At 40.5% G+C, this 14,638-nt stretch overlaps 1 protein-coding gene across 1 annotated transcript in view; it reads left to right on the top strand.

The window, feature by feature from the left end:
• Nucleotides 1-14,638, top strand: part of Cracd (capping protein inhibiting regulator of actin dynamics) — a 257,454-nt gene that overhangs the window by 454 nt on the left and 242,362 nt on the right.

Below are 14,638 nucleotides of genomic sequence, written 5' to 3'. Positions count from 1 at the left end.
GGGACCTCTCATCCTCGCCCCTTCCCGCGCCCCGGCATCCTGTCCCGGGGACCCCGCTGCGGCCGGGCAGAGCCCGAGCTCGCCGTCCGGGAGCGGGGACGCGGACCCGGCTCAGCCTTCTTCCCCCAGAGCTGCATTGCTTTGTTTAACCTCTACCGAGCCGCTTCGCACAAACTCTTGTGGCCCCAATTCTGATGAGCCACCAGTTCGATGGCTGAGGCGAGACAAAGGTTTCCCCTGTTTGCCGAGGGCTGGGGCCGGGAACCGCACGTTGCCGGAGTGTGAAACGTGTTTGCCTTATCTTCTCCCCGGGCTCGTTGCGACGGTTTTCCTGGTACTGTAACCGTCCTTTCTTGCAGAGCTCTGTAGTGGAGAGATTGGACCTCCGAACCCCACGGAGACGGTGGGTGGGGTATGGCTTTTTCTTCTTCTTCTTCTTGATTATTAGTAAACAGAAGAGCTGTCGTTTAAATTTTTATGGTAGATGTTTGCATTATATTCATTTTTTTGAACTGTGGGTTTCAAGAGAATAATTATATTTAAAGACACATTGATTCAGTGGAGGGGGAGGGGAACCTAGTAACTGTGACCATGTGTTGTGAAATTTTAATATGGTTTTATGAATAATGGCCGGGAAACTGATCTGGTGTAGGTGAGGGAGGGTGTGTGTGTGTGTGTGTGTGTGTGTGTGTATGTATGTATGTGTGTTGGGGGTGGCGGTGGAGGAGAGGGAGTGGTCAGAATACAAAGGATAAGGGAATTTTATTAGGTTATTAGTAAATAGTCCTGTGGCAGATTTTCAATTCGTTAAGTTGTCAGTTAAATCAGTGTTCCCCTGTAAAAATTATCTGTAGTAATGATTGCATTATATATAATATAGCTGACAGTTATTCGGCATTGTTTGTGACTCAAGAATATGAACACAACAATCAATTTTGAGTAATTTTGAAAAAGTCAACAAAGAGAAGACACCTTCACTACTACCTCCTTTATTCTTTGAGAAAAGAATCCTAGTTCAGTATCTTCAAGAGACAACTGCCTGTAAAAATTTTTTTGAAGGCAATATTTTTTAAAGAAATATTTTGGAAAAATGTGCCTTCTATAGCTTATGGATTACTTTAACTCAAAGATGTGCAAGGAAAAAAATCAGCTATTAATTTTGTTTCTAGTATTGATTCTTTAAAATGTATTCTATTCAAAAGCTTATGTTGATAGTCACCTCTAATAATTGAGAAACTTTGACTCTCAAGACTTTGCAGCACCCGAAGCACACTGAATTTGGAGTCCTGAAGATAATACTGACTTGAAAGGTTTAGATAATTGGTATGAGAAAAAAGCTACTGCACTATAATAATGTAAGTTGTTGTTATTGCTAAATGAGGAAGCTATATTTTACAGTCTTTTACACAATTTTGGAATAATTAATTGAAATTAATATGAAATTCTTCAGGCAGGGATGGTCCTGTAGTTCTTTTTTGTAGCTCATATTTCTAGTCTGGGACACCATAGGTGTTCAATAAATAGGAAAGAATGAAAGGTGGAAGTGGTTTATTTCTTTTAGTATAATGAGCATTTATTGAAGGCCTACTGTGTGCTGGGAACTGTGCAGAGTGCTTCCACTTGTAGTTAATAAAAGCCTGGCGGCCTTGTGTTTTTGATCATGATTGCTGTGTGTTTCTATAAAGAATGGGGAGGTTTTAATGATCCTCTCCCATAACTGAGTAGGACAATAGGACTTCACTTGTTATGTGTGTTTATATTTTCTCACAATGACCTGTGAGGCAGCAGGACAGATACTATCATTCCCATTTTGTAGGTGAGGAAATCCAGACACAGTGGAATTCAGTGACTTGCCAACTCCATGCCACTAAAGCAACAATGCCAGGGACAGACATTGTTGGACCTCACACCAGTGCTTTTGCCTCTGAATCTCACCCTTCTCCATGATATGCTGTTCCTCAGAATATCTTATTCCAATTAGACTTCCTGAAAAGGTCTGCCTTTTGCATAACTTTTTTTTTTATTTAAAAAAATTTTGGTACTGGAGATTAAACCAGGGAAACTTTACCACTGAACTATATCCCCAGACTTTTTCTTTCTTTTTTTTTTTTTTTTTTGTTGGGGGGCGGTACTGGGGATTGAACTCAGGGGCACTTGACTACTGAGTCACATCCCCAGCCCTATTTTGTATTTTATTTAGAGACAGGGTCTCACTGAGTTGCTTAGCACCTCCCTACTGCTGAGGCTGGCTTTGAACTCATGATCTTGCTGCCTCAGCCTCCTGAGTTGCTGGAATTATAGGTGTATACCTTCGCGGCTGGCCCCCGCCTTTTTCATTTTTTATTTTGAGATAGTGTCTCACCAAGTTGCCCAAACTGGCATTGAACCTGAGATCATCCTGCCTCAGCCTCCTCAGTCACTGGAATTGTAGGGATGTACCTGGTTTTGGATAATTTTCATGTAAGGAAAAGTTATATTTTACTACCTAGTACTTTCTGAAGTGGGTAAAATGAGCAAATTCTGGAGTTAGGTGGCTGAGTTTGAACCCTGGATTTACTGGTTACTAATGCTTTATGCTCAGCAAGTAATCAAAGCCTCAGTTTCCTCATCTGTAGTGTGGGGGAGGTAATAGTAGTTCCCTTATAGAATTTGTGTGTATAATGTGTGTAGGTCCTTAGTACAATGTCTAGCACAAACTGAGCACTGGCTTTACATCTGTGTAAGAGATGTGCCTAATAAATAGACACATTTTATATTTATATATATGTATAAATTTTAAAAAATCATGATAATAATGCTTAGATTACCTATGTGCAATGCAGTCTTATATTTTTATTGTATTTTATTTAAAAAATGCTAGTTGAGATTTAAAGTTGGTCAAAGTTCTGTGCTCAGCAGTCTTTTATACATGTTATTTAGGGCTGTAGTTCTCACAACAACCCTTTCAGGAAGCCTTGTGTGTTCATTTTTTGGGGGAGGTGAGTACTAGAGATTGAACTTAGGGACAACCACTGAGTCACATCTCTAGCCCTTTTTTGTATCTTTGCTTAGCGCCTCCCCGTTACTGAAGTTGACTTTGAACTTGTGATTCTCCTGCCTCAGCCTCCCGAGCTGCTGGAATTACAGGCATGTGCCACTGCACCTGGCTTGTGTGTTCATTTGATAACAGAAACTAAGACTCAAGGAGCTTTTCCTTAACTTTGCCCAAGGTCCTGGAGTTAGTGAGGAATGGAGCAAGGATTTAAACTGAGTTCTGTTGGACCAACCCCAAAACTTCTCTACCCTCAACCCCCTCATCAGTTCTGATGTCCCCTCATGGAGATCCCTGAAGATACTTCCTTACTTCTTATGTTTAAATATGAATAACAATATTCAATATTTGCCCACTCTGGTTCATCTTTTATAGTTTCTTTTGAAAGGACTCATTTGAAGTCAGTTTTCAACTTACTGAAGTAGAGAAGCTTACTGAGGGGACTGGTAATTCATTCTGGCTTTAGCTGGTCTTTGATGTAAACATTTTGGTGTAGCTTTTCAGGTTTTCGTGATGGAGCCAATTAATTGGTCATTTTTATGGAGTACTCAAAGGCTTAATATGTCTACAGAAGGGACGTGAAATAGCTGTGTAACTATAAAAAGACTTCATTACAAACGAATGTTGGCTGTTGTTAGGCACAAAATGAAGACTTAAGAGCTACAAAGTATGTTTTATAGTATATTGATTGATCTCAGAATCACAAGGCAGTATTTATAAAGTACTTGTAAGAAATCACCACCTGTTTATATTCATACATACATATATGCGTGTGTGTGTATATATATATATGCATTTGTATTTCGGTTCTTTATATATGTTTCTTATGTTGGTAGTAGTATTTTAATTTGAATATTTTGGTATTTCTGGGACTTTCCTCCTCTTAGAAATGTTATCAGAATAATTAAAAAGTTTTTAAGGAATATGTATTTTAAATGGTACATAGAATATGCAGAGATGATCATGGAAAGGCAAATTTCACTATTTGTTTACACTTAACATCTTACAGATTCAAACTCCTGTAGTTTGCATTATTGCTGTCTACATGTACCTTATAAATAAAGAAGTGTGCCTTATAAATAAGATGATAAGGGGTACTTAAAGCTAAAGAAATTTGCTTCTGCATTATAGCTTTGGATGCTTTTCTGTGAATGGAACTTTAAACTTTGTGTTCGTTTTTCATGGTATTGAGTATGGAACACAGGGCCTCAGGCATGTTAGGCAAGTGCTCTACCACTGAGCTACACCCCTGGCCCTTTTTATTTTGAGACAGGGTCATGAAGTTGCCCAGGCTGACCTTGAACTTGTAATCCTTCTGCTTCAGCCTCCTGTCTGGTTGGGATCACAGGCAAGAGCCACCGTGCCTGGCTAAACTTCTAGATATATATTTAAGCAGTTTACTTGTTGAATTAAGGTTAGTCTTTTCAAAGATGACAATATTAAAATCAGAATTAGTATAAATCACAATGATATATTAGATAAAGAAGCAGTTTCATGATTTATGTGGCAAGTAATTTAATTCAAGCCTCAGTTTCTTTATAAAGCGTAAAACTGAAAATCCATATATTTTTTGTCAGTCATCATTTTTTGATTATCTTAGATATATGTGACTGTATAGTTGCATTTATTATTAAATATGAGATTTCATCTTTAGATTGGCTCTCAAAAGTATTTTTGCATCTAATGAAATTATGAACTATTGTAGTAAATTGGTGTTCAATGCTTATTTTATTAGCTTATTCCTTTTGTTTAACCCCTGACCCTTAAGGAATTGTTATAATTTTTGTAAAAATGAAACATTCTAGCTGGGCATCCTGGCCCACGCCTAATCCCACAGACTCAGGAGACTGAAGCAGGAGAATTGCGGGTGCAAAGCCAGCCTCAACAACTTAGCAAAGCCCTAAGCAACTTAGTAAGACCCTATCTCAAAATGAAAATAAAAAGGGCTGGGATGTGGTTCAATGGTTGAGTACCACCCCTGGGTTCAATCCCTGATACCAAAAAGAAAAAAAAAAAAAAAGAAAGAAACAACACACAAACAGTCTAGCTACTGAATAGTCACTGTCACTGTAATTAGTATGTTCAGGTAGATAAAAAACTTGGTTACCATTATTTGTGCTCCTTTTATTCTTAATGTGAAGATTCTTAGCAATCAAAGCTAAATCAATGTGGGTATTTATTTTTACTAATGTGTAAGTGAGACAGATACATATGAATATTTTAGGTTTAGATCCAAGATATCCACACATAAGAAAAAGTACAAGATTATAAACTCTCAATCCATCAGTTAAAAAAACAAAAAACAAAAAAAAAAAACCTTAAGCAACTTTTTTTTCATACTGGGGTTTGAATCCAGGGGTGGTCTACCACTGAGCTACATCCCTAGTCCTTTTTATTTTTCTTTCTGAGACAGGGTCTTGCTAAATTGCTGAGGCTGGACTTGAATTTGTGATCCCCCTGCCTCAGCCTCCTGAGTTGCTGACATTACAGGGATGTGCCACTGAGTGTGGCAAGATGAAGTAATTTTGTGGAAATAATAGAACTGAGTAAAAACCTTAAAGGGATATTTTTATAGCCATATGTTATCAAACATAGTTAAGAAGCCAAGTAGAACACAAGATGTATATAAGCTTTTATATTCAATGAAGTCTATATGTGAAAAGGTGATACAATTTAAAATGTCAAAACTGAAAAGCAGCCAGGCGCTGTGGTGCACACCTGTAATCTCAGCCACTCAGGCTGCTGACAGGAGGATCATGAGTTCAAAGTCAGCCTCAGCTATGGGGAGGTGCTAAGTGAGACCTGTCTCTAAATAAAATACAAAATAGGGCTGGGGAGGTGGCTCAGTTGTTGAGTGCCCCTGAGTTCAATCCCTGTTACCAAAAAACAAACAAACAAACAAACTGAAAAGCATAAATATTTTTTAACAAGTCTAAAAATTTCAGTTCTTCTAGATATTTGTAGGATTTATTAAATGGCATTCTTGGGGAGTTAAGAGGAAATTTCAATAAACTTGTTTCTAAAACTGGTTAAATATTAAGTGTTTGAAGAGAAGACACAGACACTGCATCCCTAAGACGCTTTGGGAAATATTTAAGTCGGAAGTCAGCACTTCTCTCACTAGACACAGATTGTTAAAATAGAATTTAAGAGCAGGTAGTAACTGCTAAGAGAAATGATTCCCAGTTACAAGAAAGGGAAGGACAACTTGCTAAAAAAGTATTGGGCTGGGGCAGGTAAGAACAACCCCACCAGCAGGCCCAGCAGCCTCAGTGCTCACCTGATTGGGAACCGTGCAGGGTGAAACAGGGTTACCTGAAAACTTGGTTATTATTTAAGCAGGATGAGCTGGATTCTTGTATACAGTGGTGACCCCGTGGCTTACTTGGGAGAAGTAAAATGGAGAGACGAGAGTCCCAAGATCACTGTTTTTGGAAGAGGAAGCTTCATTACTCCCAACCCCATGGCCAGAGCCTTTTACCAACTCCAGAGTGGGGGTCACAGCCAGTATAAGGGAGTCTGGTGCCAGAGCCAGGAGGGCTACTGGGGTACTATTGGTGTGTTCCAAGCTGCCCTAAATCGTTGCATTTAGAATTTCCTTCATATGTTGAAACCTTTTTTATTATGGATTCTCAATCTTGAAATTTTAAAAATTTTGGCTGGAATGTCGCTCAGTGGCAAAGCTCCTGCCCTGCCATGTGCAAAGCCTGGGGTTCAATCCCAAGTTCCAAAATAGAAAAGACAATTTTTTTTTTAGTAAAAAATTTATTTTTGACTGATATGAAAACATAAAATCATACTTATTTATGGGTTACTATGTGATGTTTTGAAACATGCATATATTATGTAATGTTCAAATCTGGGTAAATGTCTCTTTCTCCTGAGAAGTTCTTAGAACGTTTTGAGTGACTGATTTCCTCTCCCCAACTGCCAGGGTGACAGATGCAGGGGGCTTTATTTACGGTGGGCTGCCCATATATGGTTGTGATGGGTTAACTCTTTTTCTAGAGTTAATGAGGTCAGGATCCTAGGTTCAGTTCATGGGAAGGCCCCTTCTTTGCTTTGTTCTCTGATCTCATATTGTGCTCTCAACCCAGACCAGCCATCTGGCCAAGGCAGATCATTGATCACAAAGGGACTAATAAGCGAGACTGTGTGGGAGGAGTGGCAGAACTCTCCCGGAGAGGAAGAGACGTTGAGTAATTAGAGAGATGATTCCAAATCATATGCAAATTTGTGTTTCACAGCACTATCTTAATCTGTGGAAGATACCACGGCTATCAGATGGTTTTCTCTATCAGATGTTTTTCTTGGTCATTGTCATTGAACTCATTTTAGCAGTTGTCTTGCTTGCTAGGATGTTTTAGGTGTCTCACTCATTCAGCAGTTACACATTGTCCTGAATGTCCTTAACCTCCCTCCAAGGTTTGCAGGACAGCTACTGCAGTAGTAAGAACAGGGTCAACTAAGAGTAGTAGATCAAACCACTTACTGGTTTACAGGTCCAGTTCCACTGAATCAAAGAATAAAGTTAAAAAAAAAAAAAAAAAGAGAGAAAATACCATTTTGAATGAGAATGAACAATTTCCAGGGCAAACACTACCGTTTTTCTAAGTACACTTTAATCTAAAAATCTGTTGTTTCCTTTATTAAAATAATTTTGAGGGTTGAGAAAAGTATCAGAGATTATCTTACCTGTTCTGTCTTATACAGTCTCGCTGGTCCCATGTGACCAGTCCAAATCGAGATTTGCTGTCAATTTAAAATTGTGCCAAATTTCAGACACTCGAGATTAGAAAATGCAGTAAAATATGTTGCTAGTAATTTTTAAACGTTAATTACATATCAAAATAGCAACATTTTGGCTAGTATGGATTGAATTACAATTGATTTTATCTTTTTCTTCATGTTTTTTAGTCTGTCTACTAGAAAATTTAAAATTGCATGTATGGCTTGCATGTTGGCTCACATTATATTTCTGTGGGGAAGTGCTGATCTAGACCAACCCCTCCTTTAACTGATGAGAAGGGTAAGGTTCAGAGGTAAAGTAATTGAGCTGAGTTTTCCATTGCCTGTAACTCTCCCTGCTAATAGGAGAGGTGCAGAAAAACAGGAACCCCAGGTCACCAGAGGACCATTTAATGCATGGCAGTTGTATGTTGCAAGATCTGTGCCTATTGGGTGTTATGACTTGTTTATGTGTGCACTTGTGTTGATACATTATTCTAGTTGTTCACACATACATGCACAGGCACAGGGGTGGAGGGACTTTATTTTGTTTACGATGTTACTATTTTGACTATTTTACCTTCCTATATAGGTCAGAGGCCTGGCAGCTTTATTTAGTTCTGAGAAAAGCATATTAAGATCTTAGACATTAACAGTTGTAACCCTGGGATAAATAGATTCAGTGCTCATTCAAGCATACTTTAATATGTATTTTTCTTACAAAGAGGATTGCAGATAGCGTGAGTGAACCTTGATGGACGAAGCAGCGACACTCTGGGTTGAAACCCTTTTGCAAGGTGGGGAGCTGAAATGAAGGTTTTGCCCGTGTGCTGAAGAAAGAGCTTATGAGCCGACAGTTCCTATCTCTCAGCAGGGATGCCCCTGCTGTTCCCAGGGTGGAAGAAAGAGCCAGGGTTTGCTAGTGCAAAGTCATGGCCCCAGACTGTGGTCTTCCTGTCAGTTTTGTTGAAAATAATGGTTCTAATTGGCAAGGATAAGAAGGAGAAAAACCTTGTGACTAAATTTGTTGTGTTATTTTTAGTTTGTTCCCCACCCCAGCCAACACAGGCAGATCAGATGTGACTATGATGTTTTGTTTACAATATTATTGTCTGTTTTTTTTTTTGGGGGGGGAGCTCTTGCAGAGTTCCGAGTGACTGTCAATTTGTTGCCAGTGGCCCAGTGACAACTGTTCACACTTAATGGAAAACAGTTTTGTCAGAGAACTCTAACAGTTCAGTTAATCTCATAATCCAGACCAGCTATTGATGTTCATGAATTTGTCCATTTCAAGGGGCAGCAGAGGTCCTAAGGAGAGATGTCAGTACTACCAGAATAGAGGTGTATATAAATGATAATGGCTTCTCATTTTTCTATGCAGTTGGTCTGTCACAAACAACCCTGTTTGATCCTAGGGACAGAGAAACAAAACAAGGCAGCAGTTTGAATGGTTACCTTCAGTCATGTAGGGAAAATCATAACAGTGTCCTGCGTTAGGAAGTTTAATGAAAACGACCATGGCCAGCCACAGCCCATTCTGCCAGTCATTGTCAACCCATCGGAGCTGATGGGAACAAGCATGTACTGCAGTAGACCGTGTGCTGAGCACCAGAACCAGAGCTTGCAAAGAACCACAGATACTTGAACGTGACAACGGGAGACCTTAGCCCAAAGTATCAGAACTTTTGTTGTAGTTTCCAACTTGAGGGGGAAAAAAAACGTAGAATCTTTATGTTGGTGTAGGACAAATACATTATGATTTATGGTTCACAATCCATTAGCTCATTCTGCATGTTGTCACATTTAATGGCATAGCCCCTTTCTGCCAATAACAGATTCTCCCCATAGGGTCACTGGGGCAGGGTCTTCAGCAGTGGGAGTTGTGTTGAACATGGAAGGTGGCACATGTCCCTTGTATCCTCCTGTCTCCTGCCTGCTCCAGCTATTTATTCAGGCACTGTGGAGTTGCTAGTGCATATGAAGTAAAGAAGTCACAATCTGGTACAGAAGAAGGACAAGACAGAGTATTAGATGTGCTATGTAGATGGTCTTAGTGCTGAGAGACCTCAGAAGAAGGGTCTTTCAGGCAGAAAGAGGAAAGAATGGGAGGAAGCTCACGGAGGAAGTGATATGTAAGCTGGCTTTTGAAGGATGAGCAGACATTTAACAGATGGGAAGAGGATGGAGAGGTATTACCAAGGTAGGGAACAGAATTAGGAGAGATAATGGAAGCCGAAAACTTCGGGCATGCAGAGAAGTGGCAGCGGACAAGACTAGAAAAGTGGATGGGGAAAACAGAGAGATTTAAAAAGCTAGAGAGGGCTCCAGTGGGATGTTTATGTTTCCCCAAAATTTAAATATTGGGATCATAATAAGGCGATGGTATTGTGAAGTAGTCGAGCATTTGGAAGGTGAGTACAGGGGTCATGAAGTGAAGCCCTCATACATGAGATTAGCGCCCTTATGAAAGAGACAGCAGAGAGACAACCCTTGCCCCTTCTACTCAGTGGGGCACAGCAAGAAGGCGCCACCTGTAAATCAGGAAGCAGGCCCTCACAAGACACAGGCCTACCAGCACCTTGATCTGGCACTTCCCAGCCTCCAAACTGTGCCAAGTACATTTCTGTTGTTTATATGCCACTCCGTGTATGGACTTTGGATACAGCAGCCTGAACAGATAAATCAAGAGTTGGCATTTTTAGGAGTGGATAGCTCTCAGGGCAGCGAGTGACATGATCACATCTGCTCTGGAAGGATGGCTAGGAGTTAAGAGACCTAGTTGTAAGGCCCGACTTTGCTTCTGATTAGTCTCGTGACCTTGGATAAGTCACTTTGCTCCCTGGGGCCTCAAATGTCACATGTGGAAGGAAGAAGTGTGCGTAAGTGTTGTCCCTTGTCCAGTAAAAGATGCTTCCTGGAGCACCGTTGTGGGGCTGAAGCAGGACCTGACATTCTGTGGGGAGACTGTGAACAGTCATAAATTATTTATTTATTATAGAAGTATGTAGCATGCTGTCAGGTAGTGACAAATGCCATGAAAAAAGTAAAGCTGGATATGTAGATTAAAATGTAACCCTGTTTCCAGGTAGAATAGTCCAGAGAGATTTGAATGAGACAGAAGCAGCCGTGGGAATATTTGGAAATTCTTCCTGATCTATAATTATCAATCTAACTAACTAAAAAGCTATGGGAGTTCAATCTCTTCAACACTGATTAAAATCAATTTGCAAATAGATGTTGTTCTTAGTTTCGATTAGTTCCACCAATGTGGTCATTGCTGGGCAGAGTCTTAGCACTCCCATCTTTTAAATAGCTTCACTAAGTCTATCATCACCTCATTTTAGAAAACAGTGTCATGAGAAAAATGCCACTCATGTTGGTAATTTGGACCCCGCCTCTTTCCCCCAGTGCATTATTCATCTAAAAATCATGTGGCTCCTGGAAGGGGAAGTTGCTAACATTTAACCAGCTGGATTGAAGGCTGTTGTTCAATGTATCCGAGAGCGCTTCTAAGTTATTTTAATATAAATTAAAATTAAGTGGGAGCTTTGGGACTGCCCTGTTTTAATTACAATTGGAATGCATCTTAGGAGACCATTCTGCCTGTTATAATCATAACAGTGTCATTATGATTATTTAAAGGAATCATTAATACGCTGAGTCTAGCCTGAGGTCTTACAGTTTGGTTTATAGATGATTCTTCTGGAGTCACATCAAAGGCTTTAGGAGGCAAACATTTGTCTTTGGCCCTCAGCCTTTTTTCTTGGTGATGTGCATGAGTTGGGCAGTTATCAGCAGAAGGATGTGCGTAAAAGTGACTTGTTCTTTGTGTGAGATACTAGGTGGGGTGAACTGGATTTACCAACGACGGAGGATCATCCGCGTGGGGTTATCAGTCGGTTTCCAGCATGCCGTGTCCACAGTGTGGGGAAGCTGGATAGAGCACTTGTCGAGATAGCCTGGGATGTGATCCCTGCCCTCATGCTGACACCAAGTCTAGGCCGTGTCGTTCTGTCTCCTTGGCTAGTAGTTCACAGCCAGTGAAACTAGCCCAGCATGAATTATTCAGTTCACCTCCTCCTTAAAGTCAGTGGCCAGGGGTTGCTATAGAACTGCATGACTTACGTGTATGGGGCTTGCAAATGTGTCTCTGTTCTTTCTTCATTTTCTCTTCTCCTGAAGATAGAAATGCCTCCTGGGCCTTTGGTTCAGCTGTTGTTTACACTCCCTGATCTGCATTACCTCATTCTGCCAGTCCCTCTTGTGATGTGATTTATCTTTTTGAAATTAAATTCACATCATAATTTTTCCATGTATCTTTCTTTCTGAGAATGTGTAGTTATTTCATATGAAACTTAAGAAAGCAAGGAAGGAAACAGGGAAAGAAGAAAGGAAATTCTGTTTGGACACTGGACTAGCAGAGCACGTTAGTATTTGGTTTGCTTATTCTATTTGAATTTCTCTTAGTCTTGTTTTTTTTTTTCCCTTCAAGTGTTTAAAAACATTTTTTTCATTGTGATAAAGTATGTATAACATAACACCATTTTGACCATTTTAAGTGTATAAGTTCATCAGCATTAAGGACATTCAAAAAATTGAGCAGCCATCGCCACCAATCATCTCTAGCACTTTTTCATCATCCCAGAATGACACTCTGTACCCTTAAGAAAGTAATTCCCCATTCCTCCTATCCCCTGGGAACCTCGATTCTGTTGTCTCTTGCTAGGAACTAGCCTGTAGTAGGGAGCTGGTGTAAGTGGTTCATACAGCATTTTTCCTTCCATGTATTACTTATTTTCCTTTGCATGTTTCCATGGTTTATCCAGGTTGTAGCATGTGTCAGGCCTTTATTCCTTTTTATTGATGAATAATATAGCACTGGACGTTTGTAACATGTTTTTGAAAAAATCCATTCATCTGTTGATGGACATTTCCACCTTTGGGCTACTGTAAATAATAGTGCTGTGGACACTGGCATCTAAGTGTCTACTCTTTTGGATATATACTTTGGCATGAAATTGCTAGATCATATAGTCATTCTGTTTGATTTTTTGTTGTTGTTGTTTTTAATCAGGGGTGTTTTACTACTGAGCTACATCCCCAGTCATTTTTATTTTTTATTTTGAGACATCGTCTTGATGAGTTGCTGAGACTGGCCTCAATCTAATAATCCTCTGCCTCAACCTCTTGAGTTGCTGGGATTACAGAGTTGTGCCACCATGCCCAGCTGTGTTTGACTTTTTTAAAAAATATTTTTTAGTTGTTGATAGACCTCTATTTTATTTGTTTATTTATATGCAGTGCTGAGAATCAAACCCAGTGCCCCACACATGCTAGGCAAGTGCTCTACCACTGAACTGCGACCCCAGCCCTTGTGTTTGACTTTTTGACTACCTGCCAAACTAGTTTTCTTAGTGCCTGTACCACTAATTGCATTCCCACCAGCAATACATGAAGTTTCCAATTTCTCTACCTCTTCACCAGTACTTGTTATTTTCTATCTTTGGATAATAACCATTCTAATGAATGTGTGCTCAATGACCATTTCTCTCTCTCTCTTTTTTTTTTCCCTTGTGCTACTGGGGATCGAACCCGGGGCCTTGCACACATGAGACAAATGCTTTAACATCAGGCTACGTCCTCAGCCCTATGAGACAGGATCTTACCAAGTTGCCATGTCGGCCTCATGCTTGTGATTTTCCTGCCTCAGTCTCCTGAGTAGCTGGCATTACAGGAATGTGACGATGTTTCCTGGCTCCATTTGTGTGTCTTTTTTGAAGAAACGTCTGCTCCAGTCCTTTACTCATTTTCTTTTCTCTTGTTGTGATACTGAGGATTGACCCAGGGCCTCACACAGGAGGTAAGAACTCTGTCCCCAGCCTTCGCTCATTGCTAATTCCAGTTTTTTGAGTTGTAGGGATTCTTTGTGTATTCTGGATCTCAGTCACTTACCAGATACATGATTTGTAAACAGTTTCTCCCGTTCTGTGGGTTGTCTTCGTATTCATATGTTCATGTTTTCTCAACCACCCTGTTAGTGACATGTGAATGTGAAAGGAGATTAACATGAAGAGCCCGCAGTAGACATGAACTTAGCTTTTCCAGGCGATGGTCAGTTGCTGCTGGGTGATGAAGGTTCCCGGAGGCAGACAAGATGAATCAAGTGTCCGAGTCCCAGTCTGGATCCAGGCTCCTGAGAGTTTGCACGTGTTCTCCTGGGAAGCCCTTGGTGCCAGGCCAGGAGTGGCTGCTGGTGGTGCCGGGCTTCCCGCAATGGCAGCATCTGACCCTGACTGGAGTCGGTGTGGGTCACCCGTGTGTTTCTCCTCCACCTTGCTTCCCAGCACTTCGTTGACAACCTCCATATTCTGGTTTTCTTACTTGCCTCTGCTCACTTGGATATTCTGCCCTTTCTGGTCACATTTTCTTCTGTGCTAATTGTACATTTTGCCTGGGGTAGAACCGTGGTGTCCTCCTTAGGAGATGAGAGAAGAGTTACCCAGGTTTAGTGTAACCAGCTAGGGTTATTACAGATAACGCTGGTTATTTTGGGACGGGGGACAGGATTATGTTCCTGTCCCTTTGATAAAATGTTTTTTATTATAAACCTGTGGACCATGACTATATCCAAGTTTCTCCAGAAATGTGCCTTTTTGTCTGGAATTGCCATCGTTTGATTACAACCTGATGCTGTGGTGGCATGCCGATGGTTTTCATTGTCAACACGAAAAACTGCCTTCAGCACCATACTTAGAACAACCGGAAGAAAACACCATGTACTTGCTGGCTCTCTCAATCTGGCAAAGACACTTTTGTTGTAATATGTGAAGCTGAAAAAGAAGCACAACACTCACCATATAGATTTTCAGGAACTCTTCT

This window comes from Sciurus carolinensis, chromosome 10 (assembly GCF_902686445.1).
Source record: "Sciurus carolinensis chromosome 10, mSciCar1.2, whole genome shotgun sequence".
In the NCBI taxonomy this organism is placed as follows: Eukaryota; Metazoa; Chordata; class Mammalia; order Rodentia; family Sciuridae; genus Sciurus; species Sciurus carolinensis.
Note: the sequence above shows the minus strand (reverse complement) of the source record. Positions and strands in the feature narration are given on the sequence as shown.